Below are 12513 nucleotides of genomic sequence, written 5' to 3' on the forward strand. Positions count from 1 at the left end.
AGTGAACTACGAAAAACCTCCAGGAGTGTTGTAGCTCAAGTGGTAGAGCGATTGGCTTTAGCTGAAGAACTCAAGGACAGCACCCAGGCCTAGATATAAATTCCTCCAACTTCCAAAAAAAGAAAGAAACCTGAAGTGGAGTGCTGGGAATGTGTCTTAGTTGTAGAGTGCTTTGTTTGTATGAATCCCTGGGTTTGATTCCTTAGTATCACATACTAGTAAAAACCCTGAAGTGGTTGTGTGGCTTAAGTGATAGAATGCTATCCTTGTACCGGAGAAACTCAGGTCCAGTGTTCAGTTCCTGAGTTCAAGCTCCAGGAGAAGTGTATGCACACACATACATGCACACAGACACACAGAGACATACACACACAGATACACACAAACACACACATACACACACACAAATACAGATACCAGAAGTGAAGGTGTGACACCTAATGGTAAAGCACTGAGCTTTTATTCTGAGCTCGTGGTCAGCTCTCAGGCCCTGTGTTCAACCCCAAAACCTACCCATCCGAGGCCCAACTAGGAGAGGTCAAATGTTTCAATACCTGATGATTACCACCAGTCCTAAATGACAGGGAGCATTGTGATATTACACACATGCTTAGATATAGCAAGCTTCCAGAAACCAAGAAAACCACCATTGCCAATAATGAATCACTTCATTAGGTTCAGCTCCCTTGTTTTCTACCAAAAGAACCCTTGAAATAATTGTAGCAGGTTATTTCAACACTGGAACATAGTTTAACAAAGACAGGATAAATGCAGGGAACTTGGCCTGCCACAGGAGGTGGCACAAATGAAGGCTTCCTGTCAAAACAGCACTGGGGAGAGAGATAGCTTGGGGTACAAAGAGGCCTTTTTCTCCTGGCCTTTAGAGCCTGCCCTCACTCCTGCTCACTAATTTGCCAGGATGGAGTTTTTTGGTACAAAGCTGTACTTGAGTGAGGCCTTTTGTTGGGCTGTTCCAACAACGAAGCAGACTTCCTCTAGCACCCTGGGGTGTGCAGAAAACCTCTGGCTACACTGGGAACAGTAAGGGGAGCCATGGAACATGCCCTGTCTTGAAAGGATCGTCTGTGCTATGAAATCATTCTATTCAAAGCAAATTTTCTAGCTGGATGCCTTTCATCATAGGGACTCTAGACCTTTACCGATAGAAATGTATGCATACATACATGGGGAAACATGGAGTTACTTGTTTTTTATTTTGCTTTTTTTTTTTTTTAGACAGGTCCAGGGGTTGTATTATGAGCCTAGGCACTGTCCCTGAGCTCCTTTTGCTCAAGGGTAGGGCTTTTCCCTTGAGCCACAGCCCCACTCATAATGAGTTTTTATTACTTTGATCCCTCGGAAATAAGAGTGCTGTGGACTTTCCTATCTTGGCTGAATTAAAACTGGCATTCTCTACCTCCCAGACTCCTGATGAGCTAGGATTACAGGCAGGAACAAATGACACCTGGCTTTCTTGTTCTTTTTTTCATTGTGACAAACTGAAATCTTCATAATGTCATCCTAATGGTTTGTATTTTGAAGTAAACTACCCAGGCCTGGAGTTCCAATGCCAGGACTGCCACCTACAAATGGAGGGAGATCTTGAGAAAGTCTTTCCTATTCAAGTGAATGTTTAATGGAATATTATAAAAGTAACAATTGAATTTACAGTTAGTTCATGATTGTTTTATAGACGGCCACACAAAAAGTATTGGATTATGTCTTCCATTCTAGCTATTTTGTATGATTCTCCCAATTAAAGAATACTGACTACTTTTTTTACATTAATGCTTTAATAAGTATTCAACAATAAGGGGCTGGGAAGGTGGCTCAGTGGTAGAGCGCTTGCCTTGCATGCCTGAGGCCCTGGGTTTGATTCCTCAGCACCACATAAGCAAAAAGAAAAAAAAGCCGGAAGTGGCACTGTGGGTCAAGTGGTAGAGTGCTAGCCTTCAGCTGAAGAGCTGAGGGACAGCACCCAGGCCCAGAGTTCAGGCCCCACGACTGGACCAAAAAAAAAAAAGTATTCAACAATGATACTTCATTAAATGGAGGCATAATTTAATAATAATTCATAATATACATAATTTAATATCCTCACACTGTCTCTCTCTCATATATATTTCAAACTACACATCTATTTATCTATCTATCTATATCTATATCTATATACATATCTATATCTACACCTATATGTGTATCTATCAGCCACTAGTATGGCTTGTTCCAAGGTCCTCAGAAATGGTTGGCAGCTCAGTTTACCAAAGGCTTTTGGACTACAACTGATCCTTTCTTGAATTGGGCATTGTGGGCTCTGCGTTCAAATCCCAGCATCGCCAAAATTTTATATGTGGAGTCAGAAGCCAATTTTTACACATTTTTTTCCTTCTCTGAGAAAGTCCTGGGTCGCAGTATGATGTATAATCCATATGCAAATAAATCCATGTGATAAGATGTAATAAATGTAATAAATGTTATATATGTAATAATACTAAATAAAATAAAAAATATGGGTAATAAATGTCCTATGGAGTAAACCCATGTTTGTAAATAGATCTCATATATCAATATTATTTTTTTCAGTGCTGGGGCTTGAATTTGGGCCCTGGAAACTGGGCTGAAATTCTTGTCTTTAATGATGGTGAGTTCTGCTCCCCCAAAGTGCCATAGAGTTACCCAGACCCTGAGTTCAAATCCCAGACCTGCCAGAAAACTGGTGCAAATTCCAAGCCAGGGCCTTAATTTTTTTTGGCCAGGCCTGGGGCTTGAACTCACCTCTTGGTAACTCTTCCTCACCTTCCATCATCCTAGGCTGGGGTGTAGCCTCTGGACCCACAGCTCATCCTGAGACCCTAGGACTCGAATTCAAATCTTGGGACTGGCAAAAAAAAAAGGAGAAGTGCTGGGAAGCTAGCTCAGTAATAGAGTCTTGCCTTGCATGCATAAGACCATGGATTTGATTCTTCAGTACCACATAAGCAGAAACAAGCCAGAAGTAGTGCTATGGCTCAAGTGGTAGAGTGATAGCCTTCAGCTGAACAGTTGAGGGACAGCACCCAGACCCAGAGTTCTGGCCCCAAAACCAAAAAGAAAAAAGAAAAAAAGAGAGGGGGGAAAAAAGGAGAAGGTTAAAACTTGGAAGTATCAGAAGGCGGTTTTACATTGTTTTTCCTTTGCATTGCAACCATCCTGGGTCTAAATGACAGGATTCGGAAATTGAACATGACCTTGCACTGCTGAAGTTTGGTGGGCTATCTGGGAAGCCATAGCCCAAACCAGCAACCTAGGCCTGGGGTGGGAATCCCAGGACTCCCACCTATGAATGGTGGGATATCCTAAGAAACGCATTCCGATATACATCCTTATGAATGGAATGTTGTAAAGTAACAATTACATTAGTGTATGATTATATTATAAAATTATACACAATAATTATACTACATTGAATAATTTTCAATTAATACTTTGTTATATATTCAACCATAATATTTCAATACAGGAAGGAATAATTTATTGATAATTGTTAGTAATATTATATATATATACTTGAATAATATACAGACATCTGTCTTGTTTTATACACACACACACACCTATATATATATATATATATATATATATATATATATATATATATATATGCTGTCAAGCAGTTGAGCACTGGCTTTGAGAATGAAAGCTTAGGGACTGTGTCTAGGCCCTTACTCAAACCCCAGGACTGGCACCAAAAACAAATTAGAATGTTCTGTCTGCAGTTATAGAAAGCCAGGAATTCAAATACCTCATCACAGAGCAACCTGGGAGTCTGAAACTGACGGCTGTTATCTAACCTGATTTAGCCTGAGGTCAACAGCTGCAGCCCAGCATCATGGAACCAGACACTGCTGGCTCACCTCTAGCTGCTCAGGGGGTGAGATCAGAAACTGGGGGTTGAAAACTCAGCCCTAGCAGGAAGTCTGCTAGACTCTGAGCTGTGCCTCAAAGTAGTAGAGATCTAGCCTTGAAGAAAAGATCTTAGGACAGTACCTCCAAACTATGAGTGAAATCCCTGAGGCTGATGACTCTCCCCACACAAAACACCCCTCTAAACTGTTAGATGTGAACTTGTGCGGCTTGTGAAGTGTATCTGAAGGAATGGTGATACTGATGAAAGCACCCTAATTCTAATGACAGTTTGTGGGACATAGCTATGTGATGAGTCCTTCCTGGGGTGCTGGGTGTTGAGTACTTCTGGGTTGTTCACGGGGTACTGAGTACTGAGTCCTTCACAGGGTGCTATGTGCTAAGTCCTTCATGAGTTGTATTCTTTCATCTGGTTCTTATAAGAGCTACACAAGTAAGATGATTGTGCAGATAAGAAAGTTGAGGCTCAGATATTTCCCCAAGGCAGGGCCAAATTTATATATGTACTAAACTCTAGTGACTTGTCTTCTGCAGACAGTTGTTTTGGTTTAGGTTTCTCCATCATGAACTTTGAACTCAGAGCCTAGATGCTGACTTTCTTCTTGGGCTCATCGCTAATGTTCTACCATGCTGAGCCAAGGACCCACTTGCAGCAAAGTGTCATGGCTTAGATGTCTTTAGCTTAGGTCTATCATTCTGCCTTCTCCAGAAGCTGAGGATCTCATTTCAAAACTATCCCAGATAACGGTCCAAAGTCAGCCTTGGCAGGAAATTCCTTGAGATGTTTATCTCCAATAAACCACCAGAAAGCCTGAGGGGCATTGTAGCTCTTGTGGTAGTGTGCTAGACTGAGATGAAGAGCTCATAGCCAGCACCCAGGCCCAGACTTCAACTCCTCCAACTTACAAGAAAAGAAAGAAAGAAACCTGAAGTGGAGTGCTGGGAATGTTTCTTAGGGGTAGACTGCTTTGTGTGTGTGAAACCCTGGGTTTGAATCTTCAGTACCACATTCCCTACAAAAAAAAGCCTGAAGTAGCTGTGTGGCTCAAGTGGAAGAGTACGGTCCTTATACAGGAGAAACTCAGGTACAGTGGGTAGGTCCATAGTTCAATCACCAGGACTGGTGTATGCGTGTGTGCACGTGTGAGCACACACACACACACATACACACGGAGCCACCGATGCCAATAATGAATCATTTCATTGTGTTCAGCTCCCTAATTGTCTACCAGAAGAACTGTTGAATTAATGGTAGCACTTTGTTTCAAAACTGAAACATAGTTTTACAAAGACAGGATGAGTATAGGGAACTTAGTCTGCCATGGCAGGTGGAATAAATGAAGGCTTCCAGTCAAAACAGAGCACTGGGGAGAGAAATAGCTTGGGGCACAAAGAGGGCTTTTTCTCCTAACCTTAACAGCCTGGGCATATTCATCCTCACTAATTGGCTTAGATGAATTGTTTGTTACCCAGATGCACAAGAGTGAGGCTTTATGTCTGCCTGTTCCAACAATGAGGCTGATTTCTTCCAGCAACCTGGGGTATGGAGACCCCTTCAGGTTAACTGGGAACAGTGAGGGGAGCTCTGGAACATGCACTGTCTTGAATGCACACTCGGTTGCTAAGAAATCATTCTATTCAAAGCAAATTTCCTAGCTAGGTGCCTTTCTACATAGCAACTCTGGATCTTCACCAATTCAAATACATGCATACATACACAGACACATGGAGTTACTGGCTCTTTTCCTGTGGCAGGTCCTGAGGCTGGAACTGTGAGTCTAGACATTTTCCCTGATCTCCTTTTGCTCAAGGAAGCATTTCATTGTATCTTAAACCATGATTACCCTAGGTTGGGATGCAGCTTTTACACCCATAGATGATCCAGGGATCCTAGGACCCGAGTTCAATTCCCATCACTGGCAAAAATAAAGCAAACCAACAAAATGGATGAGGAAAAACCAGGTAATTTTACACAACAGGTTTACTTTTGTTTCCTTGGCACTGTGACACTCCTGGGGCTCAATGACTTGGCTTGAAAATTGTATGTGACCTTGCATGGATGAAGGCTGGGGGGCTGTCAGTGAAGCATGAGTCTAACCCAGATAGCTAGGCCCTGAGATCGATCCTAGGCCAGCCACCTACACATGGCTGAAGATCTTAGGAAACTTGTTCCTATCTATAGGAACACTAGTAGAATATTTGAAATGTACTAACTGAAGTACTAATTAGATAGTCATTACAGTATTAGATTGCATGCAATAAATATAGGTCATTGATTAATTCTTTATTAAGTATTCTACTGTGATTAATTAATGGAAGCATAATTTTAGACCAAATAATAGGTAGTAATAGCTTATGTAAAATAAGATATAGACATCACTCTTTATATAGGGTTATACACTAAAATCTACATAAATGTCTCTCTGTAAACCTTTGTAGATGCATATACATATGTTAATACACACACATGCACACACACACACACACACACACACACACACACACACACACACTGCAATCAAAACATCTATCTGTTTATATATTGGCCATTCCACGGCTTGATCTCAGGTCCTCAAATTTGCCCAGTAACATCACTTGCATCAGACTGGTGTGCTAACATTTACCCTTTCCTGAAGTGGGCCTGTTAGACCCTGAGTTCAAGTCACAGAACTGGCAAAAACTTAATCCTGGTGGAAAAGCCAATTGTCCCACTTGTTTTCCTTATCAGTGAAAGTACTGGGCCTCAGGAATGATGTAGAATACATAAGCAAATCTATGTTTTATGTAATAGGATGCAAAAAATGTTATACGTGTTATCATACTCACTCAAATGCATAAGAAATAAAACATAAAAATGAATACACTAACTGCAATATGCAGTAAACATGTGCATGTAAATATAAATCAGGTATTTAAAATGTATGCGAATATTATTTTTGAATTCAGGCCCTAGGAACAGGCCTTTCTTTCTTGTCTTCCAGCACGGTGATCTTCCCATCACCCACAGTGCTGCAGATTTCCCCAGACTCTGAGTTCAAATCCCAGGCCTGGCAGAAAAAATGGCAAGAATTACAAGCCAAAGATCCTCATAATATTTTAAATATTTTTAATGTATGTATGTATGTATGTATGTCTTTTTTATTTTGTAAAGCACAGGGCTTGAAGTCCGGTCGTGGCAATTGTACCTCAGCTTTGATCACTCTAGGCCTTGGTTCAGCCACTGGACCCACAGTTGCTGATGGGATCCTAGACACTCAGGCCTTTCAGGGAAAAGAATGCACAGAAAAAAAATGTGGCTTTTTTACGTTTTCTTCCTTTGCACGGTGACCCTCCAGGGTCTGAATGACACTGTTGCAAAGGGTACATCACCATGCATTGCTGAAGGTTGGTGGACCATTAAGGAAGCAACAGGCCCACATGGCAACATAGGATCTGACCAACCAATGGCAGGAGATATTAACAAACTGGTTCCCTTCCATAGGAATAACAACGGAATCTTGTCAATTTTACAGTTGAATGAGTTGATCATGAAAGATGCTCCTATAAAATTCGACAGCATGATTTCACGAGTCTGATTGATTTCATTTAATATTTATTAAGCATTAAAAGAATATTATTATTTACAGGAATGCAATAATTTCAGGAAAATGATTGATTTCATTAATAGTTTAAGGATGAAAACAATAACATTAACTACATGGACGCATAATATATACCCAAGAATTGGTAGGAATGTAGTATATAGAACTGAATAATGTATAGACATCTCTGGCACTCTATAAAGATATATATTTATTAGTGTACTGTCATCTGCATGTCAATCTGTTCATATTTTGTTAACTCCTGGCCTCAATCTCAGGTCCTAGGAACAGCCTGTCAGCATAATTTGCCCCAGGAGGGCGTGTTCACACTCACCCGTTCATGAATTTGGCCCTGTAAGTCATGAGTTCAGATACCAGCACTCCCAAACAATGAATCGTTGAGTAAGACGCTTATGGTGACACGTTTTCTTTTTCTGTGAATGTCCTGGGGGTCAGGTATGAAGTGGAATACCTATGCAGGCGTATTTCCTATGTAATCAATGTAACCAATGTTCTATGTGCCATAAAAGTCAATAAAATAAATGGTGAATACATAAACAAAACAAAAAAATAACTACACCAAATGGAATATGGAGTCAACATATGTATATAAATATAAATCATATATGTAAATTGTGCATGAATAGGTGGGGATCGATTTCAGGCCTAAGAAATAGACTTGAATTTCTTGACTTCAAGGAGGCCAGATTCCCCTTTCTACACAGTACAACAGTGTTACTCAGACCATGAGTTCAAATCCCAGTCCTGGCCGAAAAATGGCACCTTTCTAGTATGTGAGGCCCAATTCTTAGGTATTTCATTATTCCTCCATTTTATGAATGTGATTGTTTAAATGCTTAATAAAGTATTAAATAAAATTGATTAGTGTCCTATAATATAATTGTGTATAATTTTATCCTAGAATCATTCAAGAACTGCCCATTCAATCATGACATACATCACATTACATTGGTAACCATATGGATAGGACAAGTTTCTGAGGATCTCCTGCCATTTGGAGGTGGTAGGACCAGTATTCGAACTGTGGGCTCCAGCTCCCACCACTTAAAGCCCAGGATAGGGAACTCACTGGTCTGTCCAAGAACATCAGCAAGACCAATGATTAGGCAGGCACCAGTGGCTCTCAACAGTCCTCCTTGATGCTTACAAGGCTGTGATGGGAGGATCATGGTCAAAGTCACCCTCAGGAGGAACGTCCTTGAGATCCCTGTCCAACTTCAGTGCCAACAAAGCCAGAAGCCCTGTGGCTCCAGTGGTAGAGGGCCAGCCTTGAGCAAAAGCAGCTCATAGACTGTGCCCAGATCCTGAGTTTATGGTTCGGGACTGGCAACAAACAGACATAAACAACAATATGTGCAGCCATCCAGCTAAAGCGGGTCTCCCTCTTGTCCCCAACCGAATGGGAGAGAGTTCCCTGGGAAAAGGGCTGAGAGAGCCGCTGTCAACTTGACTCTGCCCATGCTGATTGCATCACAGGATTCTAGCCACACCCCCATTCTTTCATGTTCCTTTCTGACCAATGGGATACAAGAATGGCGGCAACGCCCACATTCCAGGATGCCTGGTAGCATCCTCTTTTAGTTTACACTACTACCAACAGTTAAGGAAGGTAGAGGTGGCTGAGTGGTGAGCAAGAGACTCAAGGCAATTTTAGAGTATAGTAGGAAATTGACATGCCCCAGCCCCTTCTCCCCCCTTCCTGTGGTGCTGGATTTCAAATCTCAGCCAGCCTAAGGCCCTGACCTCGTCCCTGCCCTTGGTCTTCTGCTCTGGGCCCATGTGTCTGAAATGCTGCTGCCATCCCTGCTCACTCTACCTGGATCAGCTGCCAACAGTTTCTCCCAACAGCACAGGTGAGTGGCTGCCCCAACACCATTCCCAAACCGGGTCAGAAACCCCTCTGGGAGTACCATGACCCCCTGCTTGTTTCCTCTCCCTGTTTCTGAGGAGCCACCTTTCTGTCTTGTGCATTTCTGAGAAACAAACAATATATGCTCAGGCTGGGCTGAGCTCAGGCTGTCCTCCTATCTGTGACAGGTATGCTCCAACAGACCTGATCCTTGGTAGTTGGGATGTTAGACATTTAGAGCCATGCTCAGTCAGCAGTTAGATGGATTATTACCAACTCTTAGTCCATGGCAGCCGGTTCTTGACCACAGATAAAGCTCTGGGTAGGGCCGCAACCATTTGAACTTAGTCTCCTCACAGGATAGTTGTGAGGAAACAAGGGATTTATACAGAGGGATCTCTGGAACATGGCTAGGAACAGAGGGAGTGGCCTTCAGGTAAGGTTCTCCACAATTCTGTGAGCATATGACAGGAAGATACCTGGAAAGGTTTCAGGTGGCCCCTGTTATTAATCGGACAACAGGTGTGGGATTATGAAACAAAACATGGCTCTCTTTCATCATTATCCTATCCCCATGAGGAAGGGTATCCTTCACTGTGTTGAGTTTTGCAACTGAGGAAAACAAGGCATGGAGAAGTTGGGTGAGCTACTTATGACCTCAAGTTCAAAGGAAGCACGGCCTGACTTCTCTACCATGCTCCCTAGAAAATGGGTGCTATTCAGTCCACTTCTTGTAGTGGGAAGTCCATTTCTTGTTAGTCATGGGGCTTGAACTCTAGGTCTGGGCGCTGTTCATGAGCTCCTCAGCTCAAGACTAGTGCTCTACCACTAGAGCCCACAGCACCACTTCCAGTTTTCTGGTGGATCTTTGGAGATAAGAGTCTCACAGACTTTCTTTCCTTCCCGGGCTGGCTATGAACCATGATCCTTATATCTCAGACCCCTGTGTAGTTGGGATTAGAATTCTGAGCCACCGGCACATGGCTTAAGTGTACTTCTCACTTTCTTTCTCCCTCTCTTTCACATGAACTGGTTGAATGTGTGCTGGAGGAGGTGGCCCATTGTCCCCATGTGGCTAGAACCCATGGTGGCCCTCTTATTCTGGAGGTGGGCTGTGGGTCAGAACCTGTCTCGCTCAACCTGTTGAAACAGCTCCATGACGTAAGCCCCTCTGTACCCTGGCTAGACCATGACGGTTATTCATTTTCCATCCAGCCTGACTGGACTTCTTGTACTGTTTTATACATCATTTTCTAGCACCTGGACAAAATTATGATACATAGTTACAGAATCAAAATGTAATGCCATCTTAAGAAATTCGTTTAGGTTTCTGGGAATGTGGCTTCATGGTATGGTGATTGCCTAGCATGCATGAAACCCTGGGTTCAATTACCCAGTAGCACATAAACAGAAAAACTCTGGAAGTTGTGCTCTGCCTCAAGTGGTAGAGTGCTAGCCTTGAGAAAAAAAAAGCTGAGGAATAATCCCCTAGTCCTTAGTTTAAGCCCCTGGACTGGCAATAAATAAAGTATTCAATTTTTTTTTCATTCATGTGACTATTTCTAATATATTTATAAGATGATTTCTTTGTTGCTTTGTATGTTCTCCCACGATATAACCCCTGCTTTCACTGTATTTAATGTTGGTATAATTTGTGGAGGGGAATGGCAAAAACAAATCGTTTAAATAGGGATACAATTGGACCCATTGCAATAACGAGAAGTACAAGTCGTTATGTTGAAAAATGAACTTTACAATTTTGGTGGGGGCGTGTAAGGATGGGGGGTTGGTAAGGGATAGGAAGGGGAAACAAAGAGGAGGCAACAATGCTTGATAAGACATGTACTCCTTATCTTGCCCATGTAATTGTAACTCCTTTGTACAGTATTTTCACAATAAAAAACCACTTATTTAGTAAATGCAAAATAAAGAAACCATACTTTGAATATATAATTGCTCCTTTCATACTGACACCTGACAATAGTCCCTTATTCATGTACTTTACTTATATTAGCATACTCTGTTGAAAAAAAAAGTTTTAGTAATTAGGTCAAAGCAACTAATGCCAGGAATGTGCTTAGATGTCAGGTGAAGATTAATTCTGGAAATTCAAAGATTCCAGGATTTTGTGTGGTCACTGCTAATCACATAGAGAAGCATAGTCTAAGTGACATTTGGAAATCTTTTTGGTCAATCTTGGTACCAAAAACGCAGAGGCTAATTAACAGTTGTGACAGAAGAGAAAGAATAACTCGATGGAAGGAATAAATGATAGTAATTAAGGTGTTCCAGAAACTGTTCTAGAGAACCATTTTTTGTTATTGAAGAACTAGTGATCAGCTAAGCTTATTCCTCATTGCCTTTAGAATTCTAAATTTCTTAGGCTAGTTCCTAATCTCGGTGTGATAAATGTATCTCCTTCTATGCTGTTTTTCCTACTCAATCTCCTTTGCTTTCTAAAATCTCAATCTTTCTGTATTACTCTATGAACATTTCCTGATACTAAATACACCTATACAGATGACAGAGATGCTAATGTAAGGGTCCCATGAGTCATTAATGTAACAACATGGAAAAGGAGGACATATTTATTGCTACCTCAGTTTTTCTGAATAGCTGCAATGTCATCATTTGGTTCAAAATTCCATGCTTTGTCTACATAGTGTCATTCAGTGCACATAAATGCAAATATGAGCCAGGTGTTGATGGTTCACGCCTGTAATGCTCGCTACTCAGGAGGTTGATACTAGAGGATTGTGGTTCAAAACCAGCCTGCTCAGGAAAGTCCATGAGACCCTTTTCTTCAATTAATCATCAGAATCCCAGAAGTGGTGCTGGAGCTAAAGTGGTAGAGTGCTCAACTTGAGTTGAAGAGCTGAGGAACAGTGCCCAGGATCAGAGATCAATCCCCATGACCAACAAAAAAAAGTGAAATGTGCCTTTAAGTTTCCACAAAAGGAACGACAAGTTCAATAATCTTTCCAAGCAGAAAAAATAATTCCAAAATGATTCAGTGCACCTACTTTTGCTGAATTATTTAAGTTATGGCTTTTTTGCTGGATATATTCTCACCTTTTAAAAATTGTCAAATATTAGCTTTACAATAAACTCCACCTAATATTTCTCATTTCAAAAGAGAAGTCTATACAGTTGATATCA

Source organism: Dipodomys spectabilis, unplaced genomic scaffold, assembly GCF_019054845.1.
Source record: "Dipodomys spectabilis isolate Male_0828 unplaced genomic scaffold, ASM1905484v1 ptg000449l, whole genome shotgun sequence".
Classification (NCBI taxonomy): Eukaryota; Metazoa; Chordata; class Mammalia; order Rodentia; family Heteromyidae; genus Dipodomys; species Dipodomys spectabilis.